Source organism: Athene noctua, chromosome Z, assembly GCF_965140245.1.
Source record: "Athene noctua chromosome Z, bAthNoc1.hap1.1, whole genome shotgun sequence".
Classification (NCBI taxonomy): domain Eukaryota; kingdom Metazoa; phylum Chordata; class Aves; order Strigiformes; family Strigidae; genus Athene; species Athene noctua.
Genome location: NC_134077.1, coordinates 36,067,455 through 36,094,045, shown reverse-complemented (window position 1 = coordinate 36,094,045; position 26,591 = coordinate 36,067,455). Strand labels below are relative to the sequence as shown.

Genomic DNA, 26,591 nt, shown 5'->3' with positions numbered 1-26,591 from the left:
ATTTAATTTAAAGTTGTTATCATTCTTGAAGTAATATAATGATACAGTATCTGTCTCCTAAGAATAAGGTTCTTCAACATGAGTATCAGCAGTATAAAGCAGATAACTTCCTGTCACATCCAGGAATTTTAGGCAATGAGCCATAAACAAAGAAATTAGATAAAGCTAGAAAAGAAGCATTCAAAATTATGAAAATGTACTGTCAGAATTATAGATGGCAGTGTACCAGAAGAGTTGCAGCAAACAGAGGGAAAAAAAAAAAAAAAAAAAAAAAAAAAAGGATTCTTGAAACCTAGAGATTAAGCAAATAGGACAAGAGTTGTACTATTTAAGGAGCAAATCCTCCAGTATGAACCTCTGGATTCACAATGGTGGGCAAATGTATTACAGTAAAAAGACTGAAAATTCTCTGGTAGTTGGGAAGCCAGCAGAAATTAAAGAAAGAGCTTACAGAACATGAGTCATGTGAGAAGAAGAGACAGATCCAGGATACTAAACTGAATTTTTCAGGTATTTTTACTAGACAGCTGTTATTGTTTCAGCTAGTCAAGCCATGAAGTACTTTGCCTGGAAGGTGTTGAGGGGTTACACCACAGAAGTTGGCATGTGTCCAGACGCTTGCCAAGTTTCTTGGGAGGCAATTTTGCAATACGGTCTGGAAACAATGCTTCGATGCCACCGTTGTCCAAACCAGCAGGTTTAAAGTAGTGATGCTCATCAGCTTTGGTTTAGCATGAAGCTATAGGTTTAATGTGTAGGATTTAACATATAGGAGCAAAGGGGAGTGTCTGGAAGAAAGTATGTCCAGGGATTGACAGAACGTGCTTATATAAAAGCATGTTCAATATCCCAATCCTTTTTGTCTCCTTTGGATACTTTTAGGACTCAGTAAGTTCTGGAGTTACTGGGCTCTGGGTCAGGTCAGGTAGGAATAGGGCAGAGGAAATCATATATGGGGCTGAGTGGAGGAATGTGTGCAGAACTGGAAGACTGGGATAGGGAAGAGAGAAAAGGATTAGCATCTGCAGCCTGGTAGAAATAAAGTTGTTAATTTGGCTTTTAATTGCAAGTTCTAATATACTTTTAAAGCTTTTAATATTAAATTAATAATTGCACATTCTAAATAAAATTAACAATTTGATTTTCAAAATAGTTTGCATATGCCTATGCTATATTGCAGTGACTACATTATAGGCCTAGCTTTTTTCATCTTTATTTAACAAATCTCTAAAAGCTTATCTACAAGCAATCAAAAAAAAAAAAAAAGCACAAAATTGAACAAGGAATCCTTTATTCCTCAAAAGTCAAGGAATTTCTTCAGTAAAGTTTTAAAAATTCTAATCAGAAAACTAATGAGAGATTTTTCTACCCTCATACTATTGTCTACCAGTTTTCATCATGTTCAAGGGTCTCAAGGCCAGCTAAATTACCAAACTGTAGACATAATCATAAAGGATATTCTTTAGGCATGTGGGCAGCTTGACTGACAAGACATCTGACCAATAAAATTGGTTATGTTTGAATATAGCTGAACCAAGACTGAATCAGGCCATTTGCACCTGTATTTGTCATAAAATCCTGTCATTGATAATATACTGAATTATTTGCATCTAAATTAAGATTTTTATCCCAAATGTAACATCGTTGAAAGTATCCAAATGTAAATTACATCTCAAAACCCCACTTTCTACTATAATTTAATTGTTTTTTTGTAGTATTATGCAAACTTGATTCTAACTGTATATAGGTCTCAACTTGCCTCAAGGTGCATATGGGTGAGGTACAAAAGAATGTAATACTTTCTTATTTGATAAACAGCTAAATAAAGGAAATTATTTCTGTAAGATGTTTTGGAAGAAAAAGGCATAAATGGCGTAAACTAAGGTAGAAAACTGCACACAGCAAAATTTCACTAGTGATTTTTAAACACTTTGTGGATTGGAATATGATTGCTCTGATAACACCCTGGTTTTCAGACTCCTTCCTAAATACCAGCAACTGGCAGCCCCTTGAGAAAGGGTATTTGTCTGTGTGGTGGTTTGACTAAATGCCAGGTACCCACCAAGTTGCTCTATCACTTCCCCCCACTTCCCCTTGTTTTCTCAACAGGGCAAAGAGGGGAAAGAAAATAAGATATACCAACCCTTGTGGGTAAAACAAAAGCAGTTTTAATATAAGCAAAACAAAGCAGAAGTCCGCACGCAGAAGCAAAAAACCCCAGATTTATTCTCTAGTTCCCATAAAGAGGCAATGTCGGGCCTTCTCAGGATGCAGGGGGCTCCGATACACGTAGTGGTTGCCTGGGAGGACCAAGGGTGACCCCACCCCCTTCCTCCTTTCTCCCAGCTTTATACTGAGCAGACGTCACATGGTCTGGAATATCCCTTTGGTTGGTTCGGGTCAGCTGTCCTGGCTGTGTCCCCTCCCAAGATCTTGCCCACCCCGTCCCACTGGGGGAAATGTCAGAAAGAGCCTTGGTGCTGTGTGAGCACTGCTCAGCAGCAGCCACAACACCAGGGTGCTATCAACACCCTGCCAGCTCCCAGCATAAACCACAGCACCGTGAGGGCTGCTATAGGGGAAAACCAATTCCAGTTCAGCCAGACCCAGTACAGTCTGTAACTCTAATCTGATCTGTTATGGAATTCTTATGTCGTTCTGTATGTATGAAATGCACCGTGGTATCAGACTTTGTTATTACTACTTAATTAAAATGAATTTTTAATTTGCAACACAATCTGTCACAAAAGATAATGTACAACACTTTAATATTCGTGTTTTCCCTAAACCTCTCAAATTAGTGTCACAATAGTAGCTCTTGTTTCCCGTTTTCTTTTTCTCCTTCTTTTTTTCCTCTTTTCTCCCTTCTTTTCCCTTTCATTTTTTTTTTTTTCTTCTTCTCGTTACATGTTCCTGACCCTAAGTCGACAAGGTAATAAAACATCAGACTCCTTGTCTATCTGCCCCTAAGATGTGATGTCCGGCAGTTATTTGCTCAGGATTTGACATGTTTTAGTCTCATACATTTTTCTTATGTTTGCATCTACATTTCCACGATCAAGTAGTTAACAGCACAGGAGCTATGGGCAAAGTTTCAACACAGAGTACATTGTATCGTAGTGTTGTAGTTACGTAAATATTCCTTACGAGTTATTACACCTTGAATCTAGTCTTGTGTGCCCATTCTCCACTAACCCTCAGGTATTCCTAGGCGTATCTTTCAAAATAAGAAGTTGCGAGGAAAACTGTTGCTGGGAAACGGACGCAGCACGCGCTGGAGGAGGAGCGGGGCGAGGCAGCCCCGCCCTCCCGGAGCGCCACGACTCCCTTCCAATGGCGCCGTCCCCCCGCGCCGGGAGGCGGCAGCGGCAGCGCACGTTCCCTCGCTGACTGGCCGCCAGCTGCAGCGCGTCACCGGGAGGCGGGGAGAGCCCGGATTGGCTGGGAGGGAGAGGGGAGCCTGGCGCTGACTGGCCCGCGCCGGTCACGTGGCGCTGGTGGGGCCGTGACGCCCGCAGTGGCGGAGGGGGCTCGGCTTGTCAGGTAGGTGGGTACCGTGTGCGACGCGGTGGTGCGGCCGCCTGTGTCCGCGCCTCGGGAGCGGCCCCCGGGCCGGGAGGTGGCCGACACCACCTCTTGCCGTGTCCTGTCCACCCGTCCGCTCGCCCGCCCGCTCAGCGGGCAGCGGGTGCGGGGGGCACGGGTAGGCCCCGCGCGGGGATTTACCTTCGGGCAGGCAGGGCGGGGCGGGCACCGGCGCCGCTCGCGTTCTCCTCCGAGGGGCGGCGGCATCCGGCCGCCTCCCGCGGCGGTGGCGCAGGGAGACGTCAGGGGCGCCTGTCGCCCGGCGGCGGCTCCGCCCCGGCGGGGCAGGCATCGCGGCGGGTGCGGATCCCCGCCCTCGGGGCTGCCGTCGGGCCGGGGGAGCGGGGCCATTCGCGGCATCGGGCCGGATCCCCGGGCTGGCCGTAGTCCGGGCTAGAGGGCGAGGGGAGCCAAAGGGCTGCCTCGGTCCGGTTCCTACGGCGCCAGTTCTCGCCAGAGCCCGGCATGTCTGTTCCCCTTCTGTGCTTCGGCTGGTCTATAACTGCTGCGAATAACGGGAGGACGTGTCAGCCAGCGCTTGGAACTTTGTGATGTGTGCCTCGCCCCGCGCCCGCCCCCCAGAAGTGCAAAGCCCCTTCTTCTAGTTTATTTTCTTCTCTCCCCTCCAGTGACAATGCTGTACAAGTTAGCAACTTTCTTAACTTATACATTAGATTTAGAGCCTGCATAGATAGGACCTTCTTAGTTCTACTGTCCTGGCTTTTTTCATATGCCTTTTTAAGCCTTGGTATCTAGAGGGGTGCTAAATGTTCACATATTTGGTATTTGAGAACAAAATATATAGAAGGGCATTAAACATCCCTTTTCATGTTGGAGTATGTTTCTATTTCGTTTGAATTTACAGGAGCGTATACCCTTGGAAGTGACACATTCTATGTAAACACCTAGGACTTCATTATACTTTTAAACAAGCCAACTCATCATATGTGAGAAAGGACCAGTGAATTCCAAGCAGTTGATGTAACTTTTACCCACTTTGCAACAAACTTACACAAAGTGGCTTTGATGCTCTCCTGTATTTTAATGCCACTTTATTTAACAAGTTGGGTTGTAAGAAAAACCTGAGTGGCATCTGAAACTTTTTGATCAGAAAAATTTTCAGGGTATTATTTTTAGTTAATTGTACCTACTAAATGTAATAAATAGACGACTGATAGAGTGTACTACACGTATGTGCTAGTCTTTGGAAGACTCAAGGAAGTGGGGCATTCATACTTCTGCTCACGGTCGAACTAAATTGCAAGTGATGGACATATATGTTGTTACAGTAATGATTATTGTTGTGAGAAAAAGCTATCTTCTCTGCTTTTATAAATTCCTTACTAATATGTGGAAGCAAATTGTCAGTACTGTTACAGATTTAAAATAATATGAAACTTTAACCCCAGAAGAATTGAGCTTTGGGTCGATTTCAAGGGGAAGGTCAAGTCTTGGATGTACAAGGTTGCTTTTTAGCTGTGCAAAAGCTCTGTTAACTATCACCAAGATCCTTTCATGCTTTCCTACAATTATAACGTCATGTCAGAACTGAGTCTATCAAAGGAGAGTTCTTCCTGGGTTGGTATTTGGATTGCCAGTGTATAAAGTGATCATGTAGAAATCATTCTGAGGAGGCACTTAAAGGAAAGACAGGCTGAAGGGGTGGAAGGGTTTTAAAGTGGAGTGATACAAAGGATGATAAAATGGGTCTTTGTGAAGAGAGGGGGAGAGGTAACATTTGCTTCACTGGAATAAAGACGTTTAACACGGGGAAGCGAGGTTCAGTTACGTGGGATTGCACTGCAGTTAGGTAACACAGGATGTATTTCTGTACCTAAGAATGTCCAGAGTTCAGTTTAGTTCTTCACGAAATGGAGAGAAGAGGTGTTTTGGTGATACGAAGTAGGCTTATGCCAGACGCGAGTCCAGGGCAGGCGCCTGCCCGTCTGTTCCTTGTCCATGCGGAGACCCCCTCTTCCTGGCCCGGGTTGCCCCTCCGCTTGCTGCCGCGTCCCGATCTGTTTTCAGCTGGGAAGGGGCAGGGTGAAGGGAGGTATGTTGCCAAGTCAGCCTGAAGGCGGAGAAAGCTGGCAGCAAGCCCAGAGTTGCTCCATACAAGGAGATGGGCTAGCAGCATGAGGTCATCCCTTCACAGGGACGGTTTTTTTTTTGCAGTGTGTGGGAAGTGGGTCTAGGAAAAGGAAAGGGGGTTCTTTTGCTTGAGGGGAAGGAAAAGCAGCAAGAGGAGACAGGAAAACCTAAGTTCATTCCAGCGGGAAGTAAATTGCATATATGCTTCCATTTTAAGATAAAACTGTCCACTTAGTACTGTGTTAATTATAGTGTTGATGTATTTGCCCTATAAAAATGGATTTTGAATACTTAGATTTATTATACAGTAGAGATAGTCTTGGAATTGTTGAGTATTCTTTTTATTAGAGAGTTAAAGGGTTTAAAATAGTAAATAAGCAGCAAGTTTCTGCTGTATGACATTTGTGTTAGGTAACTGTAGTATTTCTTCGGGAAGCTTTATTATGGAAAGTTTTTAGTAGTGAATCGGTGGAATTTGTAGCTTTGTTTCTGGCATTTAAAGGAAGATAGTTACCTTTCTTTTTAATAGCTACATGTGTGGTCATGTACAGCGCATAGGAAGTTTTGGAAGTGGTTCCTAAAAAGGGTGTGTCCAAAATGGCTTTTTTCGTGGTGGTGTTTTTTTCTCCCTTTAGGACAGCTTCATGGGATGGAGGATTTTGATTCCTGTCATCTTGTAGCATGAAATAATATTTGAGAGCATGACTGTAATCTTTTCTAATTCTTCCTGCAAATTTAAAGGCAGAGTTCAGGTTGGTTTTGAGTGTAATGAATCTGCAGTAATAGGGATTTTTTTCAGTCCTGTGTGTCTCCCTGCTGATGATAAAAATAAACTCCTAATAAATTAAGATTTAATGCTGTTATTAATCTGAGTGAATTGCACTTTATAACATCATTCGATTTTGGATTTCAGTTTACCATTTGCTCTTTTAGTCACCAGCTTCATTTGTATTGCTGCCTTTCTACACTAGAGGGAAAATGCAAAAACGATTTAACCACATCTAATTTCAGACTTTCTGTCCCTCACTTGATCTTGCTACTAACCTGCTCACGACACACAGATGATCGTCCTAGAAGTGTGTAGAGGCAACTCTCCATACTCGTAACTGCACTACTCAGTGACTTGTTTTCTGTCCAGTTGTACAGGTTTGTCAGAATTCCTGATCTTTTCGATGTATTAGTCAGCTTGTTAGAACACAGCTCTGGCTGCTTAATCTTGTCTATGTTATGAACTTGAGGGTATTTTGCTAGGCTTTGTGATATAGTTGCTCTTATTTTCTGCTGGGGGGAGAGTTACTACCTGGGCCAAATCTTGCCCTTACGTTGTTGATATGGTGAATGTGGAGAAACAGCTGTAGTTGTGTACTATGAGATGTTTCTGTGATACAGCTCTCTATAAAGATGATCACATGAAACTTTCAACTGTTTAGAGAGAAATAAAACCATTGCATGTCTACTCTGCCTTCTGGATATGATTTACAATATTGTTTGCACAATACTGTAGTCCATTTGGAACCCTGTCTTACTAAGTGCTAGTAGTGAAAATACTTAACGAATAACTACTTAATAGTTTATTATGTATTAGGCATTTTTCTATATGGTATTCAAATCTTGGTCTGAAGACCATCCTTTTGCAAGCTCTCTCATCATTTGATCTTAGAGTCTCATGACGTTTTTTTCACAGTATTGTTTTGGAAGCTATTTATTTTATCATGAGGAGCTGAGACATTAAGAAATTAAGCTTAAGCATCAAAATAAATTACCATATTTAAGACCTAATAAAAAAATCAATTACCTTTTAAGTAGGGATGACCTGTGAAAAGTTTGTGAATTGTTGCATATTATGTAAACACTCTTTGCCAGAAGCAGAAATAGAATTCAAAATAGCAGTAAAGTGCATTAATCATGAGCATTTTGTTCCCTGAAATTGCCTGTTTAGAAACTGGGAGACGTACAGTGACAGCAATGAGCCTGACAAGAGTTGTGACAGTGAGCCCTTCTGACAGAATTCTGAACCATCCCCAGAGCACTCCATCCTCTGTAATAAACGAGTCAGGCATTTATGGACTAAAGCACTGTGGGAGTATACATGATCACATAATGTATATTCCAAAGTTAGGATGGCATTTAAGTTTTCATCCGCAATTTGTGAATCTCTTATTGTCAGCTCTGCCGTTTTTCTTCAGCTCTGTTTATGCCTACTTTCTGCTTTAGAAAAATTGGAAAATCTTATTTCATACATTGACAACATATTGTAATTTACAGGGTTCATCGTGACGTTTATAATGTTTGCTGTTTGAACTGAGAATGGCAGTAATAAGTTGGGGTTTTTCAGTACAAAACAGACTGGAGTGAGAAATATTTAATGGTTATTTAATAAAGGCAGGAGTAATTTTACTGAATGTTTGGTGCTGTAATACTCAGACAACTAACATTAATAATGGCTCAGCTGGTGGAGGTTGTTAGCTGCTGGGCTAGTAAATCAGAAAATTCACCCTTGGTGAACAAATAGGGTCTTAAGATAAACCTTAATCTTTGAATGTCTAAAGCTTGTCCTATATGCTGTTAAATTGTCTTAAGTTTTTAAAAACCTGTTTAGTGTAGTGTACTGCCACTGTGTCTATTAAAATACTGCTTTTGTGAATTATGCTAAAACTTTCTGTAATGTTTTGGGTTTCTTTCATAGCATCTGACTTCCTAGTTGTGGCTTCTGCTTTGAAATGTTCATGAATGTAAAATGGTACCCCACAGTATCTGTATTGGAATTCCAGATAAGGGGTGCAGATAAGTGAAGTGGCTAAGTTTTAAAATAGGATATCTGAAACATTGTAAATAATGGTATTTTGAAACAATTGTGCTATCTGCCACAAAATGTTGTGAGAATTGCTTTTGTAGCCAGTTTTAAGGAAATTCATACAACTTTGGAGAAACTTTTAACTGATTGAAAGTTATAAAGCATGGAATCAGAAAAACACACACTTGTTTATTGTTGGTATGATTATATTTGTTGTATGTTAATGCTTTGAATGGTGTGTTTTTTTTCTCAAGGAGAATATATTTTCCATAATTTCCATAATATGGTTCTTTAGTAGTTCAGCAGATGTGATAACTGAAGTTTACCAGATTAAAGGAGGTGCCTAATTTACCACATACAGTTGAAATGCACAGCCAAAAAACCGAAAAGTTGTAAAGAGTTAAAGGTCTGTAAGGATGCTAGAGGAAAGCCTTTAATACCAAGTTGGATTAGATGAATATTGAAATCAGAGTGGGAAATCTCTCATCGGTAAATATGTAAAGTAAATTTGAAGCTACTACTTTAACAAATTTAATTGGCTTCTAGATCAAGTTATCTAAATTATTCTTTTTTATATGAGGAGATAATTATATCTTTATTGAGGTCAGAATCTGTTTGGTTCAATCCTTGCCTTCCTCCATGGCCTCTTAGTTTTCTGTGCTGCATGCTTTCTAACTCTGTTCTCCTGGAGCCAGCTGGTACCCTCTGAAAGGAAACCTGCTCACAACTGACGGGGATTGTTTTCTCCAGGCTCTGCTCCAGCCACAAGATGGATACATACTGCAGCAGATTTGTGTCCTACACAGACCAGTCTTCTGGAGGCATTCTATCCCTGTATGTCTTGTGTCTGCAAACTTAAGGCTTCTTGTTCCTATAAAGTGCGTACCCTGTGTATCATGCTACTGAAACATCATTCTGATGGGCTGTGACATGGTGATCTCTTGAACTGTAGTATTTCATCACCAAAGCCCCCCCAGCCAGACTTGGGGAGCCCAGTAAAGATGCAGGTGTTTGTAGTATGGATATGGTTAGTCTGCTTTCAGTGGGTGGGAGCTGCTACTTACTAAGCAGTGGTTAAGCAGGTGGTTGTTAACATTGGACTATTATTACAGTGTGGCTTGTGTACCTTCTACAGAATTTTTCTCAGATTAAATTGGAATTTCAGGTTTAAAGATGCAGTCAGTCAAATTCCCTTCAACTGTCTCATAGTACAGTAAGGCAAGAATTCTGTGGGACCTAAATATCCCTTGCCTACAATACAAACATTATTATCACCCCTAATTTTTTTTTTTTTTTCTGAAGAGTATCCATGAACGGTGCTGAAGAACATTGGCCTTGTAAATGAGAAGTTAGCTGCTTGGTACCATTTCTGAAAATACTACTACTTATAGGCAGAGTGAAAGATTGGGAATAAAAAATAATACCTTAAAATAAAGATCAGTTAGGCTGTATCTTATGTATGCAAATAAGTTTCCACCTGAAGAATCCAAAAATACTTTTTTTTTTGTTCATGTGTACTTCAGTGCCATTTTGCTAGACACCTGTGAGGCTAAACATCCACAACTTCTGTTTGTTATAATCTCCATTAACTAAAGCTTGATCAATTTATACATTTTCAAATGAGAATAATACCCTTCAGAAGGAGGGTTCTTTGTAAGTGGGAAGTCTGGTGATGGATCTAAAAAATTAAGGTAGGTTTCTCTATCTTGAAAAGTTAGCTTTGGTATATATTTGTAAAATGTATGTATTAAAATTTATTATGCACTTCAAGTATTTCAGAAAGTGTAAATACATAGTTCAGTCATCTTTCGTTCTGGGGACTCTACCTTCATAGTGAGAGTAACTGTATCCCATTTAACAGTTACCTCAGTATCTTTTAGGGGATGAAGCGCAAAAGAAAGGTCATTCAGTCTGAGAAATGTCAAAGAATTGAGGTAACACCTTTCACTGAAGCACAGTTCTGTTTCCCACAACGTAACATTTTGGAATAACAGCTGTTGGGAAGGGACAGGGCACTCTTCCTCCTGCACCTGTGTTCCTTGTGAACTGGTTTTCTGTTCAGAATCCTGTGTAATTGAACTACATGAAATGTGACACAGTGGTGCCAAGGAAATTAAGTGAACTCAAGAAGACTGAATGAACAGTGAATTAACTAGGTAGGGTTTAATGAACCAAAAGGGTATAATTAGTATAGTGAAGAAGGAAAGAAGAAGCATCACCCTGATTATTCTTTGAATTTCTTTTCAAAGAGCTGCAAATACTTGGGATTGAGTTTCTCCTGAAATATAAAGTGTAAATACTCGATTTTGTTTCTCCTGAGGAGACCTATATAGTCATATATTACAGACCAAAGGCAGATTTTTAATCTTACTGTTTTGGCTGCAGCTAGAAATTCTGGCTGATGTTGGGCCATAGGAAGAAATTAAACTGCCTCTAGACTTTTAGAAGTGTTTCACTTCCTGTAGATTTCTGTTTGTCTATGGCTGTCCTTAGAATTCAAGAGGTAATAGAGTGCTCCTGGAAGAAGCTCCTAGTAGTATTCTGGATTTCAAAGTTGAAATGTTCAAAGGCAGTTGCTAGAAGAGGTTTGGGACCTAAAATATTTTGAAGGAGTCTTATGTGGTGTTTTATGATGATGAGAGACCCTCAGTACTGTGTCAGTGTTCTCTTCTCTGTCTTCCCTGAAGAGATTACTTCAGTAGGTGGCCTTGGGATTGAGTGTTTGCGCCTGGATTTTTTTGTTTTTAGGGTGTGTATGTTCATTATGACTTGCCATGCATTTATCTCAAGCCAGATGGATATCAAGGTATTAAATGTTACCTTCAGAGGTTTAGTTTTTTTTTTTTTAAATAAGGAAGACTGCTTCCTACCTTTGAACTGGAGGTGTTGGCATCTAATTGAACGAAAGAAATCAGTGAGGATACAAGTGTGCACAGACTAACTCATTAGAGACAAGACTACTACAGCTACTTTTTAATTTCAGTGTTGACTCTTGCTGCTACCTTTCCTAGCAGTTGTTTCTATCTTCACTGTTCACCTAAACTAAGAAATCTCTTGAAAATGCAATACTTTGTCTTGTTGCTCATTTGTTCAGAAGTTTTTTAATACACTATATAATATACACTTCAAACAAGCCTGAATCACTGATGTGTGTATTTAGTTTTTTTCAATTTGTGGCCAATTTTCAGTCATTTTATCATTACTTTTTTTTTTCTTTTTTCTTTTTTTTTTTTTTTTTTTTTGTAATTCTAGAATAGTCCTTAGCCAGTAGAACTTTTAACAGCATTGAAAGTACCGGAGCACAGTGCCTGCCACATGAAAATTATTTTGATCAGCCTCATTCTACTCAATCCATTTTTATGTTAAGTTTTACTGTGGAGATAAATGTTGCAACACAGCAGAATTGAGAGTTCAGTGAAAATTCTTTGGCCAGGTATTCTCTTGAGGATGTGCTTTTCTTTGGCTTTCTTTGCAGTCTGGAACTTAATTTAAGGAAAGTTTAATTCCTGGAAAAGTACAGGAAGGAAAGCGTTCTTTATTTCTAAGCACATGGAAGGTAACAGGAAACGAGGTGAATTTACGCTTTGAAAGCAAGATGCGTGTTTGTCTGCTGTTTTGTATGCAGCACTGCCTTTTCCAGACATAGCAAGAACACAGCACTGAGTCTTGAGGCACAGTGACCGTGTGGTGTGACTTGTGGTAGCCAGCCTAGCTCTGCTCTGTAGCAGAGCCATTTCTGCTACAGAGCAGAACTCTGCTACTCTTAGCTACCTTCACCTTCTTTTACTCTTCTGCATGGTGAGATTCAGTCTCCGGCACCTGCCTTGCTATTTACCTGTGACTGTGAGGTAGTAACTTCTACAGGGTCTAAGCAAAACTGGTTGAGTAACTGCACCTAAGGAACACTTACCACATGGTTTACTACCAAGTGCAGATCTTCCCACTGCACATTTTTTACAGGATGCCTGAGACAATAAAATAAAGGGCATGCCGAGGCAGTTTTCAGGCCATGTGGAGCTGAGAACAACTGCACATGTGGTGGAGAGTGAGATTACTATTTAGAATAATCTTGGCAAATGGAAGACATCATCTGGAACAAAGCCAGGGTGTCAGCACAAAAGCAACATACTGTCTGTAGACTGGACTGAATGAGAATGTGATGGAGGAAGAAACAGGGTAAGGTGCAGTACTGTGGAAAGGTACTGGGAATATTTGGATCACAAACCAAGGACACAGTATCATGCTATTGGGAAGAGGTTAAAGCATTTGGGCTGGAGCTCAAATGTAATGTGGAGTAATCTCTCTGTTCTTCTCAGGTTGATGGAGCCTACAGTACCCTAGTTTTAGGTTCTGAACTTTAACCAATTGGGGACCAATTTGAGTGTGTTAAGCGGATAACAGTGGTCTAGAAAATTATTTCAGATGGAAGATTGAAAGAATTAGAATAGGTTAGTCAAAGCATAGGATATTCAGGTTGCAAAGAAAAGGGTAGTCTCTTCTCTATTTCTTGGTCATGCCAAGGGAAAGGTGAGATTTGGTCATTGAGAAACTTCTTCCATTTGCTAAGGGCAAAGGAATTCTAGATCAGAGAGAAGACTGAGTCTTGACAAAAATCTTTCTGCCATAGGTAAGCATATGGAGCACTTTGGTGGAAGGGAAAATAATTAGATGGTGTCTTTATAGGCCTTACACCTACCTGAGAGTTAGTGACTTACTTCCATCATGTCTGTTACTACCATTTGCATATGTGAGAAGAACTCCAACAGGTAAATGAAAACTACATCCAAAAAAGGAAGTGTATCTTGTAATTCTAAGCAGAGGGTCTGAGGGTAGTTTTCTCGGCTTTTATCTGGTTTAGTTTTTGCTTGGTTTTTTGTTTTTGTACTATTGGCAAGTGTAAATCCTCTTCTTCCATAGAGCTTACTACTTCTTATTTGCATGTATTTTTAATAAGATCACAGCTGCAACAGCTGTTAGGGAAAACTGGTCTTCACACAGCTGCAGGGGTAAGCGTGAGAGTGAGATGTATGTATGTGATCAAGTGAATTCAAGTAGCTCAGTACTTGCTATTGTCAGGTAAGAAAGGACTGTTGGCATAAACGTAGAATAAGAGTTCCCACCCTGCTTTTGCATTTAGAGACATCCATTTAGAGATGGAAGTTCTGTTGTTCAACAGATTTTTTTTTTCATGAATTTTTATCATAATTTTTGAACCTGTTTGTTTCTTGGTCTCAAAAATGTCTTCAGCCATTGAATTCTCTGTTATTTACTAGGCAAATAAGTACTTAGGAGCAACTTTTAAAAATTTCATTTGATGTTGCCATGTTCTTCTGGGAAACACTTCAGATATCTGACATACCATGTCACTTTGTACTATCATGATTATTTTTTTTGTACTTTGATCTGACAGCCCATCATACTTACCTAATTTGTGAGCTGAAAAATTCTCTCTACTTTCTTGTGCAGAAGCTGCTTCATACTCTGATCAATATTACCTATACTTTTTTTGTGCTTTACATTCTTCATGAGATAGAATAATTTGAAGATAGGGGAACACCACAAATGTATCAGCAGTGTAAGAATATGTTATGTTCTCTCTTCTCTTCATTTAAAAAAAAGATTTGATATTCTGAATGGTTCCTAACCTGACCACTTCAAAGCACTAAACAAAAGTTTTTGAAGATACATGTTCAGAGACTACCAGACTTTTTTCTGGTAGTGGCATTAAATAATGTAGAGTTCTCTCTCCCAGTGTGTTATATTGCATTTACTAATATGTGACTTCATCTGTTTTATTTTCTTGTTGCTCAGTATTCTGGGGTTCTTCTGCAAATTTTTTAATGATGTGTCATTTTGGGTTGCTTATAATAATTTTGTATAATTTGCAAATGTAAACACAGATGATACCTGAAATGATAGATACTCCCAAATCCTGGCACAGATTCTCATGAGACTTCTGTCTCCCCTGTGAATCTTTGTCTCTTAAATCTTACCCAGCAAGGTGTTAAATTTTGTAACGGCTTCCTATGAGATATATCAAGAGAAAGTTTTTAAAAGTCTTGTTCACAACTGGTTCCAACAGTATCCACACTATCCTTGATTCTTTCAAAGAACTCATGAAGTTGTGAAGCATGATTTTCCTCTATAAATGCTGTGCTGTTTCTTTTCTCCCTATTATTTCAGTCTACAAGTTCTTCTCTATGGTTTTAACCACCTTGCCCAGTATGGAAGTCAGGCTGTCTTTGTTGTACTTCTCCTGATTACCTTGTCAATCTTGGAAAACTTTCTACTTTCCAGACCTTTTTATTTAGGTCACCTTAAGCCTAAATTTTTGAAGAATTAATAGTTTGACATTTTCATATTTGATGCTTTAACACTTCAGCTAAATAGTATCTGGCTCTGGTGAATTCTTACTATTAAACTGATATTTTTAAATGCTCCTCTGATGCTTCATTTTGAGAGAATGCCTCTCAATATATCTCCGGTCTAAAGACAATCTGTTGTGTGACTGGCTTTGACTGGCTTGGCAGTAATTTCAGAAAACAGATCACATAGGTTTTCTTCTCTATTTTATTTTTTTCTTTTATATCTTCATTATCTAGTGTTTATGGTATTGAGGTAGCAAGCTGTCTCTAACCATCAGATTCTGCTACGTTCGATCTCAGAAATAGCAATGAGAATTTTGTAACATTTTATTTCTCTCTTACAGATGGCTGTGTAGTTCACTGGCAAACATTTATTATACTTCACGTACTAGCTAGTGTACGTCTATCAATGAGACCAGTGTTGGACTTGTTTTACCAGTTTTAAATTCTACTAATGACCTGTGTGCAGATGAAAATATATACATAGATAAAAAGTCAGTAGTAACGGGAATTCTGAAGAAAAGTTTGGTTTGCATTTTATTTTTATATTGACAAACAAAATTCTCCATCATAACATGTGATGGAGTATTTCTCTAAAAAAAAAGTGTGCTTTTTGTCTGTGTGTAGCGAGCAGAAGATACAGTTTGTGTTTAAGTGGCTCCAATATGTTGTATCATTTAATAAAGGGAATTTTCATAAGTAGTTCATTTTACCATATGCAGTTCTTTAACATCGGCTTGAAATCTGAATGTGCCCAGGTGCTGGTGGTAGCATGTGTTTTACTTTCACGAGTCCTATTTGAACCAGGAAAAGGGTCTAAAATGTGTTCCTGTTTAGTGATATTCTGGTGTTTCCAGCTGGTTTGTATTTGTGATGGGAGGATTGGAGCCAAATTTACTATAATGTTTTGCTTACGTTTTTATTTTTTTTTGCTGGCAAAGACTTTCTCTTGGGCTTTGCAGCTTTGCCACAAGTATTTTTGTATCTATTATTAAAAATGTGGGGCATTTGTTTTTCTCCTTTCATATCTGCTTGCATAGCTGCTCTTTCTTTGCAGTAACTGAATGTAAGCATCACTTACAGTCTTTCCTATTTTTTATCATGGAGAATGGAAGTTTTATATTAGGCAGCACTTTCTACAACATCACTAAATAACCAGAAAGGAATACTAAGTAATGTCTGCTTGAATATGACTATATATAACTAAAACTAAAACTATGCCTTTGTAAGATTTTGTAAATAGGTCCATGATTAGTGCTTTGTTTTAAATAGTGGAGATCTTGAAAACAGTTCTCTTTTATGCATACACACTGTGTCTGTCTTACAGTTTTGCCTAATGTGTCTTTTCTAACAAGAGCATTGCTAAACTAATGTTGAATTGCTATTGAATTGCTAAACTAATACTGAATCTAAGATTTAACTTTAGATGAGGTATTCTGCTATGAGATTGTGAGTGAATATTTAATGCTGCAGCTTATGTAGTATACCTTGCACTTGTAAGCTATATGCAAAACCTTTTTCTTGTTATTTTTTATTTTATATACTTCTTAATATAGAACCTGAAAGATCTGTCTTTCTGTTGCAGTTTGCTTCACCTACACTGCAGTCCAGAATTAACAGTTTGAAATTTTAGTGCTGCAGCCGTTTTAACTTTCTGACCACATACTATTCTAGACATTGAAGTAATTAGTAATTTAAGAAATCTTTGTCTTGATTGGTCCCTTTTTCATGTTTTCTTACAGTCTAGTGAGAAGACTGCTACTAAGTTTGTCTTTCATACAATGAATTTTGGTCTTCCATGCTTTTGTTTTACCTCTTAATGGGCTTCCTTTTTGTTTTGCCAAGGGCAAAGTTCAGAAACAAATGAAATTAACTTATTTTCCAGCTACAGTACATTGTATCATAAGAAATTCCAAGAACTTAAAAAAATCTTTGGCTACATGTGTAGGGACAAAATTATTCCTTCCCCCAAAATTGTGCATGTGAAGTGATAGCATACTACTACTTGCAGTCTTTTGAGTAGTATGTTCTTTTGGTTTTCTTGAACTCTTGTTTCTTTTTTTAAAAAAATCTGTCTTCTGGTAATAATTTGAAATTTGAAAATGCAAAGCAATTTACCTAAGTTTAAGTTTTGCAATGTATTTTAAAATGCTGAAATAATAAACAAAAAGTTTGATCTGTTTCTCTTTCACAGAGATCCCAGGAAAAAAAAAAAGTGTATTTCAGGAAGTAAAAATCAGAAGAAGTAGCTGCTGACATAGAGAGGTGCACTAAGGATAATTTCTTCTGGAAAATTTTTTAAGGTATGTGAGCTGTGTTTTACAGAAAAGACTCCCTGAAAATATGCTGCTTATTTTGCCTTGAGTGGACTAATACTTCAGACCAGTTTTAAAATGAACAGTATAGCTTTAGATTACCACTTTGGATGCTTATTGATGGCAATAGCTCTATAGAAGCATTAATTCAGCTAATTTATTTTCCATACCATGCATATCCATATGCAGATAATATTCTGAATATGTAGTTAGTGTAAACAAATGGTAGGTTAAGCATGTGTTTTATGTTTCATTGTCTTCTATGTTCCAGGAGTAGATCCTACAAAAACAGAAATGCCAATTGCTTAACAATCTAATTTTTATTTAAGATGTGGATGGAGGGATAAAAATTATTTATTTCATTGTTTTAATGGGATATACTATAAACCTCACATCCAGAAATTGAGATGGAGTGTCTAACAAATTGATAACCTGAAATAAAATTGCTTTTAAATCAGTACAGAAGCTTTGTATTTGAGGATTTATCTCCTGAATTGAAGTCATCTGCCTTTTCTGATTTTGCAATATTCTTAATGTCTCTAGAAAGGGTCTGCAAAATATAAGCCATGCTAAGTGATTTGGAGCCCATACAGATTTAGGAGCAAGGGACTTGACAGATCAAGAGTGGGATGCTCTCTGCATACTGTGCACCTTCCATATTCTTCCTTTTCGAGGGTCATGATGTGTGTTGTGCTTACCTGTTCTGAATTTAACTGGGGGCCAGATGTACTTCTGGTTCATGGTTTATCAGTTGCCTACCTTGCAGTTAATACTGTGAAGCCATTAGTTCCAAGTGATGCATGTAGATCCATTGTTATTTTAAGATTTAACAGTCACTGTCTTGGGTACATTTCATGGCAATATATAACAGAAGGTGCCAGTTGTTATAAGGCAGGAGAACATCCTGGGAAAGTATTGCTATATATGTGCTCTGTTCTTCCCTGCTCATTTGATTTTGGTCATTGTCAGACACACAAGACACATGGGACCTTTGATCTGTGGTATGGTCAGATTGCAATTTTTAAATTAAATGTAGATTCGCTATGAGAAGTAAGTACTTTTTTCAGTGTTGTTGCTGGAATCCAGAAAGACTATTAATACTGGAGTATTGGCTTTATTTGCTGAAAGGAAGTGTTACAGTATTGAAAAATTAGGTGATTGTCATGGAAATTTCTCACTGTCATGTTGACAAAATTTAACATTGCTTCATTCAGAATCTGACTATTGCTGTGGTGGTGGTGGTTGAGACAAGTCATAAACTGTCTTCGGTAACTATGCTTAAATTTAGAACTGTTCAAGGCCTGGTTGCTCATTCACAGTATATTATTAAATGTACACTGAGTATTTACTTCCTGTCAGTAATTAGTTTGTTATTTTGAGAGTGACTCTAAAAAGAAAGTAAGTGTTACTTTCTTGGAATTGGCTCTGAGACATGTTTTAACTGTTAAAGCTTACCAAATATTGATTGACTAATTTGCATATACAGTAATTTTTATAGCAACATATGTATCACATTTCAAAAAAACCCCCACCAACCTAGCTGAAACTCATTTATCCTATTTGTTGCCACTGGGATTTCATTACTTTTACAAAACATGCTATTATTCAGTTTGAGACTTCATTGGCATGTCAAATTATGCAAGCTTTGTTAATGTGTGGAAACAGAGATAAACCCCATGGGTATCTGCCAGAAATATGAAAGATCTTTTCACAGTAAAAGAGTAAGCAATTCTGGAAGCATATCATATGTTTGTTGTCATCAATTCTCCATCTATCTGCTGATGCCATCTCTGTTTTTTTCCTTCAAGATAAAATACTCTGCCATGTTTTTTCTGAGAAAGATCTTTCACACTGTATTTTCATCTTTTCAACATGGGAGTAGAAAATATGTTTGTGTCTCAGACTCCCCAAATCTCCTACTGGTTTCACAGTAAATCTTTTCTTGATTCAGGTTTTGTTGCACTACTCAGTTTTCTCAGTAGTCTGTGGTTACAAAATCTGGATGGATATCTGTCTTTGTCTTAGATATTCAGTGTGAGCATTGTAATGTTGCATGATAAAGCCAAAAAACTGGGACTGTTAGTATTTCTTCCATAATCCAGTAGCTGTGAACGTGGGGAACACAAGGAGGATCACATGACAAATAGCAGCCCAACTGTCTGCTGTCCTTAAACACTATCTCCTGGTGCCATGGTTGGAGACAACGTGCTGATCTAAATGGATCATTGTGACCAGATGATCTTTGTATGTCCCTTCCAACAGAAATATTCTATTATATTGGTCTGACCCTGTAAAAGTGTCTCAGCTGTTAAGTCATCTATGCACACTAAACAGGGAGATACCAAATTTGGAAAAATACTTGTCTCTGTTGCTGCCAGATACTGTCTTTTTAAACACTGATCTTTTGAAATGTGCTTGTGTTTTTTGCGTATTTGACATACGGGTTGCATAGAAGACCATTCACGTGTTTGTTAATTCTTATAGTTTTAATTTTGAGTAAGTGACTGTGTGATCTGTACCATTTTCAGGTGTTAGAAAGTGTTAAAAAGTGTTGAAAATTTTACAAAATTAAAAGTGGTTTCAGTTAAAAGTATTGATTTTTAGCTTATTGGCAGTTAAGTAGCTTAGGTCTCGGATCACCACTTCTTTGCTACGCGCTATGGGGCATTTGAGTTTTGCTGAATGTCTTGGTTGAACATTTTCTTAATTTACAAGGAAGACGTGGTGGCTGGCTTACTGAGTTGGGAATCATCAGCTCTGAGACTTTATGCTTGTTAGTCTTACTGAATCAGGATTTTATCACTTTTGCAAAACGAATTTTGCTGTGCTGCTTCTGTCACGGTGAACGGAATAATTTAAAACAAAGCCCAGAGTCTCGTAGGTGTAGAATTTTTGTCTATGTACTCAGGTATATTTTAGTGTAATTGGAAAAGATCTAATCACAGAATCAACTAGGTTAGAAAGGACCTTGAAGATCATCTAGTCCACCTATTAACCTAGCACTGACAGTTCCCAATTACAGCATAACCCGAAGCACTATGTTGACCCGACTCTTAAACACCTCCAGGGATGGGGACTCCATCACTGCCCTGGGCAGCACATTCCAATGCCCAACAACCCCTTCTGTAAAGAATTACTTCCTAATATCTAGTCTAAACCTTCTGTCCTGATTCATCTAGGATAGGGTTAAGTTTCCCCAGCAGGAGGAAGGGATCTTCAGCCAGGTTATTCATACCATGCTGATGTCAGGTCCGGTGTGGCAGTGCGGGAAGCTTTCCTTTGTGGCTTTGGTGGAGGGAAGCACGCCTGATGGGCTGCCTGTGTTCGCTGTGGTATTTCTCTGTATATCTTTGGTCTTGTTTACTGTTATTACTGTTTATTGTTGTTATTATTGCTATTATTGTTGTTCAGATTGTTTATTACACTGTTATATTAAATTTCTTCCTATTTCAACCCCGGAGTTTGTGTCCTGCTCGGTCTGAGGGTGGGGAGGGGGACAACGGCAACATGGTCTCCAGTCCTGGCAGGGCCTAAACCAGCACAGCCTTCTTTGGTGCACCAACGTGGGGCACAAGAGGGTTGAAATAAGGCTCAAAAAGGGACAGACCCTGACCAGAGTGTGTTGGAGCAATCTACTGGTTGCAGTTTTTTTCTGTTTATATTTGTACTGTTTGATAAGAAAATGTTTGCAATGCATGCTCCACTTGCTTGCATGGTGGGGCTGGATTAATCCTTATATCCAGTGCATGATCCCAGTGCTGGTGTTTGTTGTTGGTGGAAAATGTATAACGGGGATTGTTTTGTTATACAGGCTACTGACTGCTTATAATGTGTTTGTATCGCTATTTGTGGGGGCGGGCCGGTACCTGTTTGCTGCCTGGGCTTTTGTTAGGGGGTCTCACCCCCTCTGTGGGTGAGCCAGGGGAAGAGATCCTCTCGGTTTTGAGAGTTTCAGTTATCCTTGGAGCCTGCAGGCCAGTGTGATTGTGGCACAATGCTTTCTGAATGCCTGCCAGATCTGGTTTTGGGCCATGTGGCACTTCTCTAACAATAGCAGTGCCCAGAAACCTGCCACGAGATAGTAGTGAGTGTCAAGGGGTGTGGGAAAAGATGGGCAAAGGCCTGACTTGGTGCTCACTTCCAATGCTTAGGAATTTCACTCCCGAACAAATGCAGAGCCCTGAAAAGCTGATGGAGTGCTTAGAAAGGGTGTGTTACCAACCTGGCAAAACCCAGGAGACACAACTTGCTGAAATTTGTTGGGGACTTGCCCATGCCTACCGTGTCCTCTTTAATACCACCCACTGTCCTCAAGGGGGAGAAAGGGCTGCAGGCTCTGAGAGTCAATTTACTGGTAGAGCAGCTAGGCGGGGGGGGGGGGGGGGGGTGGGACACGGGACGGACGGACGGACGACGACAAGGCAGAGTCAGTATCAGTTGCCTCCACCAGCACAGCGACTGGGCCAGAGAGCCAGCCAGTGCCGGTATCAGTCGCCCCGATACAGAAAACAAAATATACCAGAAAGTCAGCTCGCAAAGTGGGGGATGGGGATGAGCAACACCCAGCACGGAACAGGAGGAAGGGCCAGAGGTGATGGTCTGATCTCTATCCCTGACTGAGTTGCAAGATATACAGAGAGATTTCGGCCGCCTGGGAGGCGAGCAGATTTGCACCTGGCTGCTCCGATGCTGGGACACTGGAGCCAGTGCTTTTGAGATGGAGGGGAGAGAGGCCAAGCAGCTGGGATCTTTGGCCAAGGCGGAAATAGGGAAACAGACTCAAACCCTCAGCCTTTGGAAGCGACTCCTGCTCAGTGTAAGGGAGAGGCACCCCTACAAGGATGATATCCTATGTCAGCTAAGCAAATGGACCAACATTAAGAAAGGCATCCAGAACCTCAGGGAACTGGCTGTGTTTGAGATGATCTATGGTGATCTGAATGATGACCAGTCACCCATGGACCCAGATCAGGCCCCTTGCACACACCTGATGTGGCGAAAGTTCCTGAACAGTGCACCAGAAGCACACTCGAAAGCATTGGCAATAGTGTCCTGGTGGACAGACACACACACTCTAACAGTGGATGGAGTGGTTGGCAAGCTCGGCAATAGGAGGGAAATCTCCCTTCATCTCAACATTCCTGGGTCTCAGCTGTGGAGGAACTGTCTCAGAGGGTCCAGAAAATGGAAGAGGAAATGTTCTACATTCCACCTGCACGGGCTGATGTCTCAGCCATTAGAAGTAAACGTTTCCCCACCGAAGAGAAAGGCAGCAGAAGGTACACACCACGAGGCACACTGTGGTTTTTCCTCCACGACCATGGAGAAAACATGAGGAGGTGGGATGGACAGCCCACTGCCGCCCTAGCTGCACGAGTAGAGCAGCTGGAAGGGAAGACCATCACAAAGGGGAGTCCTGCAAGAAAAGCGCAGCTCCAGTGTCCAGTCAGAAATCCCTCAGACAGAACAGAATGGCCAACGTTATGTCTGACCCTCTTGAGGGGACCAGTGAATCATTCTTACAAGAAGTGAGTGATGCTGAGAAGGATTAGAGGGGCCCTGCCTCCAGCCAGGTGGAGGAAAGGGATAATCAGATTTACTGGACAGTGTGGATCCGATGGCCTGGCACGTCAGACCCACAAGAATATCAGGCTTTGGTGGACACTGGCGCACAGTGCACCCTGATGCCATCGAGCTACAGTGGGGTTGAATCCATCTGCATCTCCGGAGTGACAGGGGGATCCCAACAGCTGAACCTACTGGAAGCTGAAGTGAGCCTGACTGGGAAGGACTGGCATAAGCACCCCATTGTGACTGGCCCAGATGCCCCGTGCATCCTGGGCATAGACTACCTCAGGAGAGGGTACTTCAGAGACCCAAAAGGGTACCGGTGGGCTTTTGGTGTAGCTGCCCTAGAGGAGGTTGAACAGTTGTCCACCTTACCCGGCCTCTCGGAGGATCCCTCAGTGGTGGGGCGGCTTAAGGTAGAGGAGCAGCGAGTGCCGATTGCTACCAGGACGGTGCACCGGCGGCAGTACCGCCCCAACCCAGATTCCCTGGTCCCCATCCATCAGCTGATCTGTCAACTAGAAATCCAGAAGGTGATCAGCAAATCTCACTCACCCTTCAACAGCCCTATATGGCCAGTGAGAAAGCCTAATGGCGAGTGGAGGCTAACTGTGGACTACCATGGCCTGAATGAAGTTACGCCAGCAATGAGTGCTGCAGTGCCGGACATGCTAGAGCTCCAGTATGAACTGGAATCTAAGGCAGCCAAGTGGTATGCCACGACTGACATTGCTAACGCGTTCTTCTCCATTCCGATAGCACCAGAGTGCAGGCCATAGTTTGCGTTCACTTGGAGAGGCATCCAGTACACCTGGAATTGATTGCCCCAGGGGTGGAACCACAGCTCCACCATTTGCCATGGACTGGTCCATACTGCACTGGAGAAAGGTGGGGCTCCAGAACACCTGCAGTACATTGATGACATCATTGTATGGGGGGACACAGCCCAGGAAGTCTTTGAGAAAGGGAAGAAAATCATGAAATCCTCCTGAAGGCCGGCTTTGCCATTAAGCAAAAGAAAGTTAAGGGGCCTGCAAGGGAAATTCAATGCCTAGGAATAAAATGGCAAGATGGGCGTCGCCACATCCCAATGGAGGTGATAAACAAGATAACAGTCATGGCCCCACCAACCTCTAAAAAGGAGACTCAGTCTTTCCTGAGCGCTGTGGGGTTCTGGAGGATGCACATCCCGAACTACAGCCTGATTGTGAGCCCTCTCTACCACGTAACCCGTAAGAAGAACGATTTTGAATGGGGCCCTGAGCAACAACAATCCTGTGAACAAATTAAAGGGGACATTGCTCAAGCAGTAGCCCTCAGGCCAGTCAAGTAAGGGCAGGAGGTTAAGAACATGCTCTACACCGCAGCCGGGGAGAATGGCCCTACCTGGAGCCTCTGGCAGAGAGCACCTGGGGAAACCCAAGGCCGACCTCTAGGCTTTTGGAGCCGGGGATACAAAGGCTCTGAAGCTAATTATACACCAACTGAGAAGGAGATACTGGCAGCGTACGAAGGAGTTTGGGCTGCCTCAGAAGTGGTCGGCACTGAAACACAGCTCCTCCTGGCACCCTGACTGCCGGTGCTGGGGTGGATGTTCAAAGGAAAGGCTTCCTCCACACTTCACGCAACAAATGCCACGTGGAGTAAATGGGTTGCGTTGATAACACAGCGGGCTCAACTAGGGAACCCCAGCTGCCCAGGGATATTAGAGATAATCATGAATTGGTTGGAGAGCAAAGATTCAGGGATGTCACCAGAACAGGAGGTGACACGTGCTAAGGAGGCCCCACCATATAACGAGCTGCCGGATGAGGAGAAGCGATATGCCCTGTTCACTGATGGGTCTTGTCGCATTATGGGAAAACATCGACAATGGAAGGCTGCTGTGTGGAGTCCCACACGACGGGTCACTGAAGTTGCTGAGGGTCAGGGTGAATCGAGCCAGTTCGCAGAGGTGAAAACCATCCGGCTTGTTTTGGATATTGCTGAGCGGGAAAAGTTGGGGAGGCTCTACCTTTACAGTGACTCGTAGGTGGTGGCAAATACCCTGTGGAAATGGTTGCAGCAATTGAAACAGAGCAACTGTCAACGTAAGGGTAAAACTGTCTGGACTGCAGAAGTATGGCAGGACATTGCAGCCCATATGGAAAACCTCGTTGTGAAGGTGCGCCATGTGGATGCCCATGTACGCACTTGTCGGGCCACTGATGAACATGGACACATCCAGTAGGCAGACCAAGCTGCTAAGATTAGAGTGGCTCAGGTGGATTTGGACTGGCAATACAAAGGTGAACTGTTCATAGCCCGGTGAGCCCATGAGACCTCAGGCCACCTAGGTAGAGATGCAACATACAGGTGGGCTCGAGATCGAGGGGTGGACCTCACCACTGACACCATTGCAGAGATCATCCATGGATGTGAGACGTGTGCTGCAATCAAACATGCCAAGCGGGTGAAGCCCCAGTGAAATGGAGAGCGATGGCTGAAATATAGATATGGAGAGGCCTGGCAGATCGACTACATCACACTGCCACAGACCCGCCACAGGAAGCGCCACGTGCTCACAATGGTGGAAGTCACCACTGGATGGCTGGAAACTTACCCAGCACCCCACACCACCTCCCGAAACACCATCCTGGGCCTTGAAACCCAAGTCCTGTGGCGACACGGCACCCCAGAGAGAATTGAGTCAGACAACGGCACCCACTTCCAAAACAACCTCATAAATGCCTGGGCAGAAGAACACGGCATCGAGTGGGTCTACCATATCCCCTACCACGCACCAGCCTCTGGGAAGATCGAGTGCTACAATGGACTGTTAAAAACCACATTGAAAGCACTGGGAGGTGGGACCTTCAAAGACTGGGACATGCATCTAGCAAAGGCCACCTGGCTAGTCAACACAAGAGGATCTGCCAGTCGAGCTGGCCCGGCTCAGTCAAAACCTCCACGTGCTGTAGATGGGGATAAAGTCCCTGTGGTGCGCATGAGTAATATAGTGGGAAAAATGGTCTGGTTTAGTCCTGCGCCAGGCAAAGGTAAAGGCAAACCCATCCACGGGATTGCTTTTGCCGAAGGACCTGGGTGTACCTGGTGGGTGATGCAGAATGATGGAGAGGTCCGATGCGTACCACAGGGGACTTGATTCTGGGTGACAACATGCCGTGAATTATGCTGTGCCTTTGTTAATTGTTGTTTTGTTATTGTTAACTGTTAAATGGCAGCTGGACATGACGGAGATGGTATAGAATAAAGGGGTGGATTATGTCCTGGTTCAGCTAGGATAAGGTTAAGTTTCCCCAGCAGAGAGAGAGAGGGGGAAAGAATCTCCAGCCAGGTTATTCATACCATGCTGATGTTAGTTCCGGCGCGGCAGCGCAGGAAGCTTTCTTTTGTGGCTTTGGTTGCAGGAAGCACGTGCAGTGTGCTGGCTGTGTTCACAGTGGTATTTCTTTGTATATCTTTTGTCTTGATTACTGTTGTTACTGTTTATTGTTGTTATTATTGCTATTATTGTTGTTCAGATTGTTTATTACACTGTTGTATTAAATTTCTTCTTATTTCAACTCCAGGGTTTGTGCCCTACTTGTTCTGACGGTGGGGGGACTGATAATGGCAATGTGGTCTCCGGTCCCCGCAGGGCCTAAATCAGCATGCCTTCCCTGGTGCAACTTGAGGCCATTACCTCTTGTCCTGTCGCTTGTTACTTGGTTAAAAAGACTCATGCCCAGCTCTCTGCACCCTCCTTTCAGGGAGCTGTAGAGGGCAATGAGGTCTCCCCTCAGCCTCCTCCAGACTAAACACCCCCAGTTCCCTCAGCCGCTCCCCATACGACCTGTGCTCCAGGCTCTGCACCAGCTTCGTTGCCCTTCT

The 26,591-nt window shown here is 41.7% G+C and overlaps 1 protein-coding gene across 5 annotated transcripts in view; it reads left to right on the top strand.

Moving 5' to 3' along the window:
* The first annotated feature begins 3,509 nt into the window (after positions 1-3,509).
* The window catches only part of FER (FER tyrosine kinase), a 203,155-nt gene continuing 180,073 nt past the window's right edge, over positions 3,510-26,591 (top strand). For 4 of the 5 annotated variants that reach the window (XR_012635484.1, XR_012635485.1, XM_074931319.1 and 1 more), the window contains exons 1-2: positions 3,510-3,543; positions 17,030-17,138. The gene's annotated coding sequence lies outside the window, so the exon portion shown is untranslated. Of the gene's footprint in view, positions 3,544-6,733; positions 6,823-17,029; positions 17,139-26,591 lie in introns of those variants that run through there. The other variant, XM_074931318.1, reaches the window with a different exon arrangement.